The sequence below is a fragment of the Anguilla anguilla genome, chromosome 1, assembly GCF_013347855.1.
Source record: "Anguilla anguilla isolate fAngAng1 chromosome 1, fAngAng1.pri, whole genome shotgun sequence".
NCBI classification, from domain to species: Eukaryota; Metazoa; Chordata; class Actinopteri; order Anguilliformes; family Anguillidae; genus Anguilla; species Anguilla anguilla.
Window position 1 is genome coordinate 83,238,863 of NC_049201.1, and position 12,869 is coordinate 83,251,731.

At 37.6% G+C, this 12,869-nt stretch overlaps 1 protein-coding gene across 1 annotated transcript in view; it reads left to right on the forward strand.

The window, feature by feature from the left end:
• The window catches only part of LOC118232142 (basement membrane-specific heparan sulfate proteoglycan core protein-like), a 1,449,502-nt gene that overhangs the window by 497,264 nt on the left and 939,369 nt on the right, over window positions 1–12,869 (forward strand). The gene's annotated exons all lie outside the window — the stretch shown is intronic.

Genomic DNA, 12,869 nt, shown 5'->3' on the forward strand with positions numbered 1-12,869 from the left:
ACAGAATGGTCTATTTATCATGTTGATTCTTGTGTGCAGGTCTTCAGGTGAAAGTGACAGAGATTGAGGCACAGAGTGTAACACTGACCTGTAGCAGCACCTGCACTTTGAGAGGCACCGCAACCTTTACCTGGTACAAGAATGAAAAAGTTGTGCCCTATGAGTATAAATACTCCCTCAATGTAGCCAGCACTGATGATACAGATCTGTACTCCTGTGCTACAGGAGGAGTCACTTCCCCTGCAGTCAATGTGAAATGTGAGTGTCTGCCCACCTTCTGTTTTACTGGGAAATAATGCATGCAGGGCCGGCCCGAGGCATAAGCGAACTAAGCGGCTGCTTAGGGCCCCCGTGGCCACCAGGGGGCTCCCATGCGGTATTCATCCCCTATCGCAAAACCAGCGGTAGTAATTTAAAATGGAATGACAACCGAATACTTCATAACAATGTAATGTAAGACAGATTTTACAAAGCCCAGGAAGAGGATTCGTCTGTCCAACCATGATGTCCAAGCACAACATCTTACATCTCTGTATAGTGCAAAGGCGTAAGGTGCTACATTGCCAGTTTAAAAAAGGGGCAGGCATGTCTGAATTGTCATGTGCCTTCTTTGTTAAGAAAACATTGGGTAGCATTGCTTTGGAATACAGCTTCTTTAATTTCGGTGAGGAAAGATATATAGTTTGTAGTACAGTAACCTGGCGTCATTTTGATATCAATACTTTTAATCGCCTAGATTTAGCCAGTTTGAATGCATGACTTTTAGACAGTGCTTTGTATGTGTGAGTAACTTAGCATTCATGTACACTGAAAATGTGTTTTTTATGAGATAATACAATGCCCTGTAGATGGCGGTATCACCCTTTATCAGCCACCAGATATTTTTTAAAAGAGTGGGAAATGACTGCATGTTTTCACCACGTTATGCCAGCCAATGCAGAGAAAATTCGGTGACGACCAACTGTACGAAATGTAACAAGTAACGGCAGTTGTCAATGGAAATGCATTTGAGTAAAAAGTACATAATTTCTTTATCGATGTAGTGTAGCAGAAAGTGAAAGTTGCCAATATTGTTCATACTCAGCAAAAGTACAATGTTTCCAATATCCTACATAAGTACAGTAACAAAGTACATGTAATTAGTTACTTACCACCACTGTGCAAAAATAACAAAAAAAGCATTTTGGCACAAGCAATGCATGGCCCTAATCCTCCTAGTGACCATCAACTTTCTGCTCATGTTTCCTTGTGTTATTGATATTATTAGTGCACATTATGTCCATTAAAAAAATCATTTTTATCACCTTGCTGGATTTTCTAATGTAGAATAGAAGTGTGTTGAGTTACATTCTGTTTTCTTTTTTAACCCACTCAGGTTTGAAGGTGGATATAAATTCTGAACAGTGTCAGGGGGAGAGACTGACCTGTAGAGCAACCTGCACTCACCTGACTGAGAGCAACAGCTTCATTTGGTACAAGAATGTGCAGCTTCTGACTGAAGACTCCAGGTTCTACCAGTCCTATAGAATCCTTAAATTCAGACGTGACGATACGGGCAGGCACTCCTGTGCTGTAAGAGGCAATCAGCATCTTGTTTCCCCCGCCGTGACTCTCAGTGTGAGATGTGAGTGTTTGAGGTCACATTTGTGTATTTTACATTCATTTATGCACAAGAACCAAGAGAACAAGCATTCCATTATCAGACAGATTGAGGTTTTGGGGTCTCAGTTGACTTCAATCTTTAATTGAAATGAAATACTGGACCATTTACAGTAATATGCATTCATACATTTATTGTCGGTGCAGTACAATGTGGAATTCTGTTGAATAACTCAAGAATGGACAATCTCTGTTTTACACCGCCCAGAAATATCAAAATCATAACTACCTTCAGTTCAAAGCCAGCAGTGGAGATGCAGGCAGCTACTCCTCTGCAGTAAGAGCTCATAATAATCTCCTGTCCCCAGCAGTGACTCTCTGTGAGTATTTGAGGACAAACTCATTTATTTCACTTTACTGAGTCTCATTTGTTACTCATTTTGAAAAAGCGATGATGCAGTTGTATTTTAATGTACCGATAAAAGACATGAGAACTGGGCAGAAGAGCAACCTGCAGATAATGATTAGGAAATGGAAGTTATTATGTTTAGAAACGATATCGGATTACGTTAATTCTAAAAATTGAAAGAAAGATGGCATTGCAATAATAGCAGTCAAGCAAAATGATGTATTGGAAACATTTAGGAAAAGGAAACATACTTTAACTGAGGTAAGTGTGAGATCTATATAAATCTGCAGGACCTGTTAATTCCTCTTTCAGATCCTCCTAAGAGCATCTTATTATCAGTGCGCCCCTCTGGTGAAATAGTGGAGGGCAGTTCAGTGACTCTGACCTGCAGCAGTGATGCCAACCCACCAGTGCAGAGCTACGCCTGGTATAAGAATAATAGAGCTGTATCCTCAGAGACAGGAGGACTAGAGGACAGTTACACCATTAAAAACATCACACTGCAGGATGCAGGAGAATATACCTGTTAGGCAGGGAATGGGATTGGGACAAGCATCTCTCCTAAACGTCTTGATATGCAGTGTGAGTATATCAGTGCATCTCAGCATCAAACACAGAGAACAGAGAGTCAGGATCTCCTCAGTGTCTTTGGGTAACTTCACAGCAGTAAGACACAGAGTAAAGCAGACACACTGGCCAGTGGAGGGAAAATCTAATAAAGATATAATTGATTTAACATGATGAGTAAGCCAGATGATACGAACATGTCATAAGTTAAACGAGTAGTCATTCTGAGTTTGCACAGGCCAAGCAAACATACCGTATGTACTGTAGATGTTTTACACCAAATAATAGTTACTCTTAATAAACCATGCATACAGGATTGTGTGTTTCTTTTTCTATTTTAAGCTTTCTAAATAGTGCTAAATAAAATTTCTTATCTAAATGCTGCTGTCATTATTGAAAGCTTTTTTAACCTGTGTCTCAAGGCCATTTACCAATCCCCATAAAAGGATGCAGTATATTCTACTCATTTCCAAACAAAGAAAGCATTTGCAGTGTGATATTTCAGCTTCATTATAAACTTTCCTTTGCAATAAATGGTTCTGAATCTATTTGAGACAAATCACAGAGATTGAGAAATTATATGGAATTGAACACATTTCTCTATTGATTTTAGATGCTCCCAACAACACCTCAGTATCAGTGAGGCCCTCTGGTGAAATAGTGGAGGGCAGTTCAGTGACTCTGAGCTGCAGCAGTGATGCCAACCCACCAGTGCAGAACTACACCTGGTTTAAGAAGAATGACAATGGATCCTGGCAGGCAGGATCAGGACAGAGTTTTAACTTTTCTAACTTTGGATCCTGGAACAGAGGACAGTACGACTGTGAGGCACAGAACAGACTTGGAGCTCAGAATGCTTCTGCTCTGCTGGTCACAGTACAAGGTAGGACCAGAATTTATTATTAATTGATGTGTTCATTGATCTCAAGATTCTGAGATGCTGTTACTCTATGTTTTAAGTTGTGGATTTGCTGACTAGGCCTATGTCATTTGAATGACAGGAATAATCCCATAAACTATGCAATCTTATTGTGGTAGTCAGAGCAGAGAGAAAGTAAAAGTCGTCCCCAAATATTTTGTTCCAATCACCAGGATTTGCTCATTAGCACAACTCTTCAGCCAGGAGCAATAACTAATTAGTGAAATCAGCTGGATGAGTTCATGGGCAGAAGAAACACATGGCAGGGCTTTACTTTCTCACCCCTGGAGTCATAGTATCTGAGTCATAGTATCACTCACTACAGTGTATGGCCTGGATCACAGGAACCATCATCCAGATTAGAAAGCATGACTCACTTGCCCAGAACCTCCAAGCACAACTCTATGGTTCATAAACCGTCTCAGAGAATAGGTCTGATCTAGGATCAGTTTTGCCTTTAGGCCATTATGGATAAAGCTTGGATATGAAGAAGGGGCGACATGGCTCTGGAGGTAAGACCGGTTGTCTGGCAATCGGAGGGTTGCCGGTTCAAACCCCACCCTGGGCATGTCGAAGTGTCCTTGAGCAAGACACCTAACCCCTAACTGCTCTGGCGAATGAGAGGCATCAATTGTAAAGCGCTTTGGATAAAAGCGCTATATAAATGCAGTCCATTTACCATTTACCATGAAGAGAGGAAACATGATCTGAGATCAGTTCTCTTACTCTATGAATAGGGATGAAGGTCAGTTTTGGTTGGAGTCCAGGGAAGGCTATAGTCACCTGCCTGAACCCACCCAACCAGTATGAGGCTCTTTTCATTTTCAGACCAAGTGACCTCAGTTCCCGTATGGAACAGTTAAGCATACTGTTAAAATTTAAGATCCCACTAAAATGGACAAACTAAAGCTTCAACAGATGCACCAGGGACATATTAAACTTATGTTAGAGGTCTCTGGTAACTTGTTCATCCCTTCCCAATGGGAACACATCTCAGTGACTCTGTGCACACATGTTTGTATTTGACATAAATTTTCATGTTTGTAGTTCATATACAATGCAAGCTATTTGCTTCTTTTTGGTTTATACCTCATAGAGTACATCTCCACCATTTTGATTGTAGTTTATACATTTTGGGGTCTACACACCTAACTCATATTTAACTGTGATTTAATTGACATGTAAAAAATTATACTTCTTCAATGTAAAACCTTCAAGTGATTCTGTGATATATAATCCACTAAGTCAACAGAGGAATCTGTTTTTTGGGACAACAGAGTGGATAGGGAATGCAAGGGGCTGTGTGGCCACTCTGGCTCCCTTTTAACAGTGCAACTGGAGGCGCACTTATGTGTGACTGAGTCTCTTCCTGTGTCTCACCTCAGAGCAGAGCCTTCAGAGAGTGACAAACGCAGCCAGCGACCCAAACTCTGTGCTTCAGAGAGCTGGCGAGGCCTCAGTGTGGGATTAAAACACACAGAGGAGAGAATCTGCAGAGAATGAGAAATGATGGAGATCAGGGTGAAAGAGTCTCTTTTTGTCTTTAACTTTACAGAACTGCTGTCTGTTTCTGCTAGTTTATCCATCTTATAAAGCTGTTGGTGGAGGATTTTTCCCAGAGTACTGTAACCCTGCTGCAACATGCATGTTCATGTAACCCTGCTGCAACATGCATGTTCATGTAACCCTGCTGCAACATGCATGTTCCTGTAACCCTGCTGTAACATGCATGTTCATGTAACCCTGCTGCATACATGCTCCTGTGACACCGTTACACGTTTATATAACTCTGTTACACACACGCTCATAACTCATGTACATGCGCATGTACTCTCTCACGTTGAATCGAAAGATTATAATGCAGATTAATGCAGATTGTAATCTCCAAACTCTTGGTAACTTTTAAAAGCAAGGTCCAACATCTTTTAAAACAGTGTTTTAGCTTTACATTTTACATTGCCGTTGTATTGACCCCATTTTTACTTTCTGTCTGTTTAGCTATTTGAAATAATGTATCTTTGTGTTTGTTTTCTTTACATACATTGTTTTATTATGTCTATCAATATATTATGATTTATTTGAGCATTGTAAAGCACTGTGAACCTTGAACCTCTTTTTTGATAAAGATTATCATTATTTTCTTTACATGGCCATCATGTTTTGCCTGCAAACGCCGCCCCCCCAAATAAAATAAAATAAAATAAAATAAACAAATTAAATAATATTCATATGAATTCCATTTTATTCATGTGTGGGCATCTATTTCATTTCTGTGAAATGTGAAAGATACAATAATCCAATCGGCTGTATGTAGTAAAAATCATCTTCATGAAGTATAAGCATTGAAATGTAACTAATTATGTGCATGAAGGACCGTATAACAGGCAAAGCAAAACCAAAGATCTAAAAGGTCACATGAACATCAACCACAGAAACAGCGCTGCTTCACCAGACACTGAACTGAGGTGTGAAATAAAATAAAGAATAGAACAGGCTGAAGGAAGTGAGCAGCACATTAACTGTCTGTGGTCAGGGTGGCTCAGGTCTGGAAGGCAGCTTCACCCAAAGCCGCGCCCGCTACTCCTCTGCACAAAAGAGCCAAGCAGGGGCACCTCACAGTACCCGCTTTGGGGCCCCAAAGCTGTGATACTTTCACAAAGATAAATACAACTGTCCGCTCCTTTTATCTTTGAAATCTGCGAAAGCAAGTGCAATCTATATGTTGATCTGGGGGTCATAGGCTAGGCTACTGCAGCAATACGTAGCCATTTGCATTGGAACATGGTTCCCTCTATTTTCTGGCTTTTAAGCTACTGTTAACATATTTTACACAGCTGTGATGCTCATGTAGCTCTTTAATGTTTTTATATTCATCATTGTGTACCAATATATCAAATTACACAGTAAAGTTGCATTCTTGTAAAATAATCTTTGTTGTCTATAATTTGATTTTATATTGCCATTCTGCAACCATGCTAAACTGCATGAGCTGCTACCTGTCTTAGCCAGGACACTCTTGAAAAAGAGAATTTTCATTTCAACAATAATCTCTTGGTTAAATAAAAATGTAATAATATTTACAAATAGAAACAATTATTCTTCAAGCTTTGCATACATCACAGTCAGTCTGCCATGTTCAGAAATATGAGCCTGTCAGCAGGGCCGTTTCAGACAGTTTGAAAACCGTTAAGATCACACCTCCTCTACCAGCGTAAGTGGATGATTTAGCCCTGTTTTTTTCTTAATGGCTGTTAACACATTGATTCATCGAGTTGTAAAATAATGTATATGATTCAATAGAGAGCCTTGATAGTAGTTGAGAGAAGACATCTTTGATTTTTGCACGCTTCAATTTGTTGCATTTTTATAAACAGTAAAAAAATTTAAGTACAGTGTTGTTGTTCACTGATCTACGGATTACAGCGAGTGCTTTATTCTGTGCTAATCTAGTGATCCTAATGGAGATCAGTCTCTCTCACTGCTGAAAGGTGGCTATGTGACCAGTGGGGAAAACATGCACAGCATTCGTTAAAACAGTAAATTAGCTTTCTTTAAATTAAAATTATGTAAAAAAAAAAAAAAAAAAAAAAAAAATATATATATATATACATATATCATTGCATACTGAAAGTAACTCTTTCTTCTATTACTTTCCATGTTATCTGTTAAACACTGAATATCAGTGAATTTTTTGTGGAATTCTGTTTATGGCTTATAAAAACAAAAGGCAATAATATAAGTTATGTTTTTTATATATATGTTCAGGCCGATGCAGCCATGCCCGAAACAACCTCAACAGTATTTTTGTAAGCCCTTCTCTCTGCCTCAGGTAAACAATTTAGCTACTTCAGTTCTGCTTATTAATGCCAGTTTACAGAGGTTACATTATCTATCGGAAGCTGAAATCTATTTAGAATTACTATGATTTGATATAACCCGTTTAACTCATTAGACAGGGAAAGCAAAAAATTAAAGACATGTGTTACAGGAAATGAGAATCTAAATCTTACATACAAGATCACATACGTTGTTTAGATGCCCTATAGGTGGACATCTTAAACTGTTTTAAGCTACACTTGTATGTTGTCTAATCTGTGTTTGTCATTTGCCCGTTTATGTATTGTGTATGCACTGACGCTTTTACACAAATTAAGCTCCTAACAGATAAAGTTATTTTGAATTTGAATTTGGTTTAGAGATTCTAGGCTGAGCAGAATCTTTTTACATTTGTTTTTACCACACATCTGCTGTGAAATATAGAACAAATGATTTATCTTAAGTTCCTGTTTATGCTCAGCTCTGCAACAGAGATGAGTAAATTACTTTGGCTTCAAGGCATGGGCAGAACTGTAAATGAACTGCATTTACTGGTGTGCTCTATTCCTGAGGAGAATAATAGGCTTTGCCATCATTTAAACTTTTGTGAAACTAAATTTTATACTTGAAAATGTGTGTGTGTGTGTGTGTGTGTGTGTGTGCATCTCCTTTGCATAGTCCTCCAGACCCCTGTCTGAAGATATTACAGTCACATATTTTATTATAGTCTGCGCAGATTATAATCTCCAAACTCAAGTCACTTTAAAAGTAAGGTCCTAGATTTTATTAAAACAGTGTTTTAGTACTTCATTTTACATCGCCTTGTTGTATTGAGCCCAAATTCAAGTATCTGTTTGGTTTTAGATATTTGAAAGAATGCATATTTTAATTTGTTTTCTTTACATACATTGTTTTATTATGTGTATCAATGTATTACAGATTATTTGAGCATTGTACAGCACTGTGAACCTCAAACCTCTGTTCTGAAAAATATTATCATTATTTTCTTCATATGGCCATCATGTCTTGCCTGCATTCCATTTAGTTCACATGTGGGGATCAAGTTCATGTCTGTGAATGATACTATAATAATACTATACAATAGGTCGTATGTAGTAAAAGTCATCTTCATTAAATATCAGAATTGAAATGCAACTAATTATGTGCATGAAGGACCGTATAACAGGCAAAGCCAAACCAAAGTTCTAAAAGGTCACATGAACATCAACCACAGAAACAGCGCTGCTCCTCAGGACACTGAACTGAGATGTGAAATAAAATAAAGAATAGAACAGGCTGCAGGAAGTGAGCAGCGCTTGAACTGTCTCTGGTCAGGGTGGTGCTCGCCTGAAATTAGGCAGCTTCACCCACAGCCGCGCCCGCTACTCCTCTGCACAAAAGAGCCAAGCAGGGGCACCTCACAGTACCCGCTTTGAGGCACCAGAGCCGTGATACTTTCACAAAGATAACTGCACCTGTCCGCTCCTTTTATCTTCTGCAAAAGTAAGTGAAATCTTTATGTTGATCTGGGGGTTATAGGCTAGGCTACTGCAGCAAAATATTGTCATTCGCATTGGATCATGGTTCCCTCTTTTTTCTGGCTTTTAAACTACTGTTAACATATTTTACACAGCTGTGATGCTCATGCAGCTCTTTAATGTGTTATATTCATTATTGTGTACCAATATGTCAAATTACACAGTGAAGTTGCATTCTTGTAATATAATCTTTGTTGTCCATAATTTGATTTTATATTGTCATTCTTCAACAATGCTAAACTGCATGAGCTAATGCCTGTCTTGGCCAGGACAATCTTGAAAAAGAGATTTTGAATCTGAATGAGACTCTCCTGGTTAAAGTAAAATGAAATAATATTTACAAATAGAAACAATTATTATTAAATCTTTGCATTCATCACAGTCAGTCTGCCATGTTCAGAAATATGAGCCTGTCAGCAGGGCCGTTTCAGACAATTTGAAAACCGTCAAGATCACACCTCCTCTACCAGCGTAAGTGGATGATTTAGCCCTGTTTTTTTCTTAATGGCTGTTAACACATTGATTCATTGAGTTGTAAAATAATGTATATGATTCAAAAGAGTGCCTTGATAGAAGTTGAGAGAAGAAAAAAAAAATCTTTGATTTTTGCACGCTTACATTTATTGCATTTTTTTAAACAGTGGAGAAATTTAAGTACAGTGTTGTTGTTCTCTGATCTACAGATTACAGCGAGTGCTTTATTCTGTGCTAATCTAGTGATCCTAATGGAGATCAGTCTCTCTCACTGCTGAAAGGTGGCTATGTGACCAGTGGGAAAAACATGCAGAGCTTTAGTTAAAACAGTAAATTAGCTTTTTAAAAATTAAAATAATGTAAAAAGAAATAATAATAATAAAATAATAAAAACAAAAAAAAGATCATTGTTTTCTGAAAGTTACTCTTTATTTTATTACTTTCCATGCTATCTGTTAAATGCTTAATATCAGTGATTTATTTTGTGGAATTTTGGTTATGGCTTAAAAAACAAAAGGCAATAATATAAGTTATGTTTTTTTATATATATGTTCAGGCCGATGCAGCCATGCTCTAAACAACCTCAACAGTATTTTTGTAAGCCCTTCTCTCTGCCTCAGGTAAACAATTTAGTTACTTCAGTTCTGCTTATTAATGCCAGTTTACAGAGGTTACAATATCTTTCAGAAGCTAAAATCTATTTAGAATTACTATGATTTGATTTAACCTGTTTAACTCATTAGACAGGGAAAGCAAAAATTAAAGACATATGTTACAGGAAATGGGAACCTAAATCTTATACACAAGATCACATGAGTTGTTTAGATGCCCATTTGGCAGACATCTTAAACTGTTTTAAGCTACATTTGTATGTTGCATAATCTGTGTTTGTCGTTTGTCCGGTTATATGCTGAGCATGCACTGACGCTTTTACACAAATGATGTTCCTAACGGATAAATAAAGTTATTTTGAATTTTAATTTGAATTTGGTTTAGGGATTCTAGGATGATCAGAATCTTTTTTCATTTGTTTTTGAAATGTAGAGCATAGAAATTATCTGAAGTTCCTGTTTATTCACAGCTCTGCAACAGAGATGAGTAGATTTCTTTGGCTTCATGACATGGGCAGAACTGTAAATGAACTGCATTTACTGGTGTGCTCTATTCCTGAAGAAAATGATAGATTTTGCCATCATTTAAACTTTTGTGAGACTAAATTTTATTCTTGAAATAATGTGTGTGTGTGTGTGTGTGCGTGTCTCCTTTGCATAGTCCTCCAGGCCCATGTCTGAAGATATTACAGTCTCATATTTTATTATAGTCTGCGCAGATTATAATCTCCAAACTCAAGTCACTTTTAAAGGTAAGGTCCTAGATGTTTTTAAAACAGTGTTTTAGTACTTAATTTTACATTGCCTTGTTGTATTGATCACATATTTAAGTTTCTGTCTGGTTTTAGATATTTGAAAGAATGCATATTAATATTTGTTTCCTTTACATACATTGTTTCATTTTGTGTATCAATGTATTAAGGTTTATTTGAGCATTGTAAAACACTGTGATCCTCGAACCTCTGTTCTGAAAAATATTATCATTATTTTCTTCATATGGCCATCATGTTTTGCCTGCATTCCATTTATTTCACGTGGGGATCAAGTTCATCTCTTTGAAAGATTCTATAATAATACTATACAATCGGTCGTATGTAGTAAAAGTCATCTTTATGAAATATCAGCAATGAAACGCAACTAATTATGTGTATGAAGGACCGTATAACAGGCAAAGAAAAAGCAAAGTTCTAAAAGGTCACATGAACATCAACCACAGAAACAGCGCTGCTCCACCCCAACTGAACTGAGGTGTGAAATAAAATAAAGAATAGAACAGGCTGCAGGAAGTGAGCAGCGCATTAACTGTCTGTGGTCAGAATCACACTCTGGTCCCCAAACCACTGTCCACTCCTTTCATCTTCTGTGAAAGTACAGTGTGTGCAATCTTTATGTTAATAAGAGGGTTATAGGCCAAGCATCAGCAGCGTTTTGTTGATGTTCCAGCTTCATGTCAAAAATCTGATGCATGAAACTTAAACACGACTGAGCTACGTATGGAAGCAATGATAAAGCAAGCTGTTTGTGGCAGTAAAAATTACCTAGGAGGGATAGATGGATGCAATACATTCAATCTACCTGTAGATGGGGCAATTATTAAAATCGATGAGTCCTGTATGTACATTTCAGATGAATTTCTTGGAAGATCTTTTACTAAACTGAATAAAATAATGGTTTAGGTAATGGATTTTGTATAGGGCTCCTGAATGTATGGGTGTATATCTGTGGCTGATGCCTATCACACCTTTTACAGTCACTTTTATTTTAACCTCTACTGTACATGTATTGGAATAGGGGTGGCATGGTGGTGCAGTGGGTAGCACTGTCGCCTCACAGCAAGAAGGCATTGGGTTCGAATCTCAGTTTGGGGCCTTTGTGTCTGTAGTTTGTACCTCCGGGTACTCCGGTTGCCTCCCACTGTCCAAAAACATGCAAATAGGCCAATTGGAGACTCTAAATTGCCCATAGGTATGAATGTGTGATTGAATGGTGTGTGTTCCCTGCGATTGATTGGCAGCATGTCCAGTGTATTCCTGCTTCTCACCCAATGCATGCTTGATAGGCTCCAGCACCAGCTCCAGCTCAGGATAAGTGGGCCTCAGATCTTAGCAACAGTTTGTGTTGTAATCCGGAATCATTTTTGATAAAAACATAGTAGTTATGTTTATTTTATAAGCATACTGGGCAAAAATGAACATAATTATTAACATCTGAATTTCAATAATACAGTGGGGACAAAGAAATGAGAATTACCCAGTCTTTGTGAAAAGGGCACTACTGGTCCAGTCAAGACACAAAGCAAACGTTTCTGTATATTTTATTCAAACTCTTGTTTATTCAAAGTCTTATTGTATCTAATAAAATTTTAAATGTGTATGATCTTCAGGAAGTGAATCAGATTTCTAACACATTCCACTTTTATATTTAGTGTGAAGCATTTCATTTGCGATCATATTCAGCCACACTGCTCTGTCTGTAAGGCTGTTTTATACTAATGGCTCATTAACAAACCACTGAGGCCAGATCAGAACTCTCTCCTGCTAAGTGTATTATCATATCATTTCATTTAGTCAAAACTACGTCACAATATTTGGTGGTGCAAAAAGATTTAACTTTAATGAAATATTAAATAAAATGCATTTTATGGGGCTATAAATGATTGCAGCCCCTTCGATACAAATATCATTCATCAAGTAAAAGGCGGTTTGAGTCTCTGCTTTCTGGAATCTTTGTGAGCTCTTCATAAAACCCAAAGCATTTTTAGGCATTAGCAGCACATTAACTCACTGTGTGTGCTTGTGTAATAATTGTTATTCTGGTATTTCTGCAAATTAGTAGAATACTCTGACAGTCTTTGTTTGTGCTGTTCATTTTCACAGTGTAAATGATAATCAAGACCTATATATGTGTATTTGGATAAATATTTTCAATCTGATGCA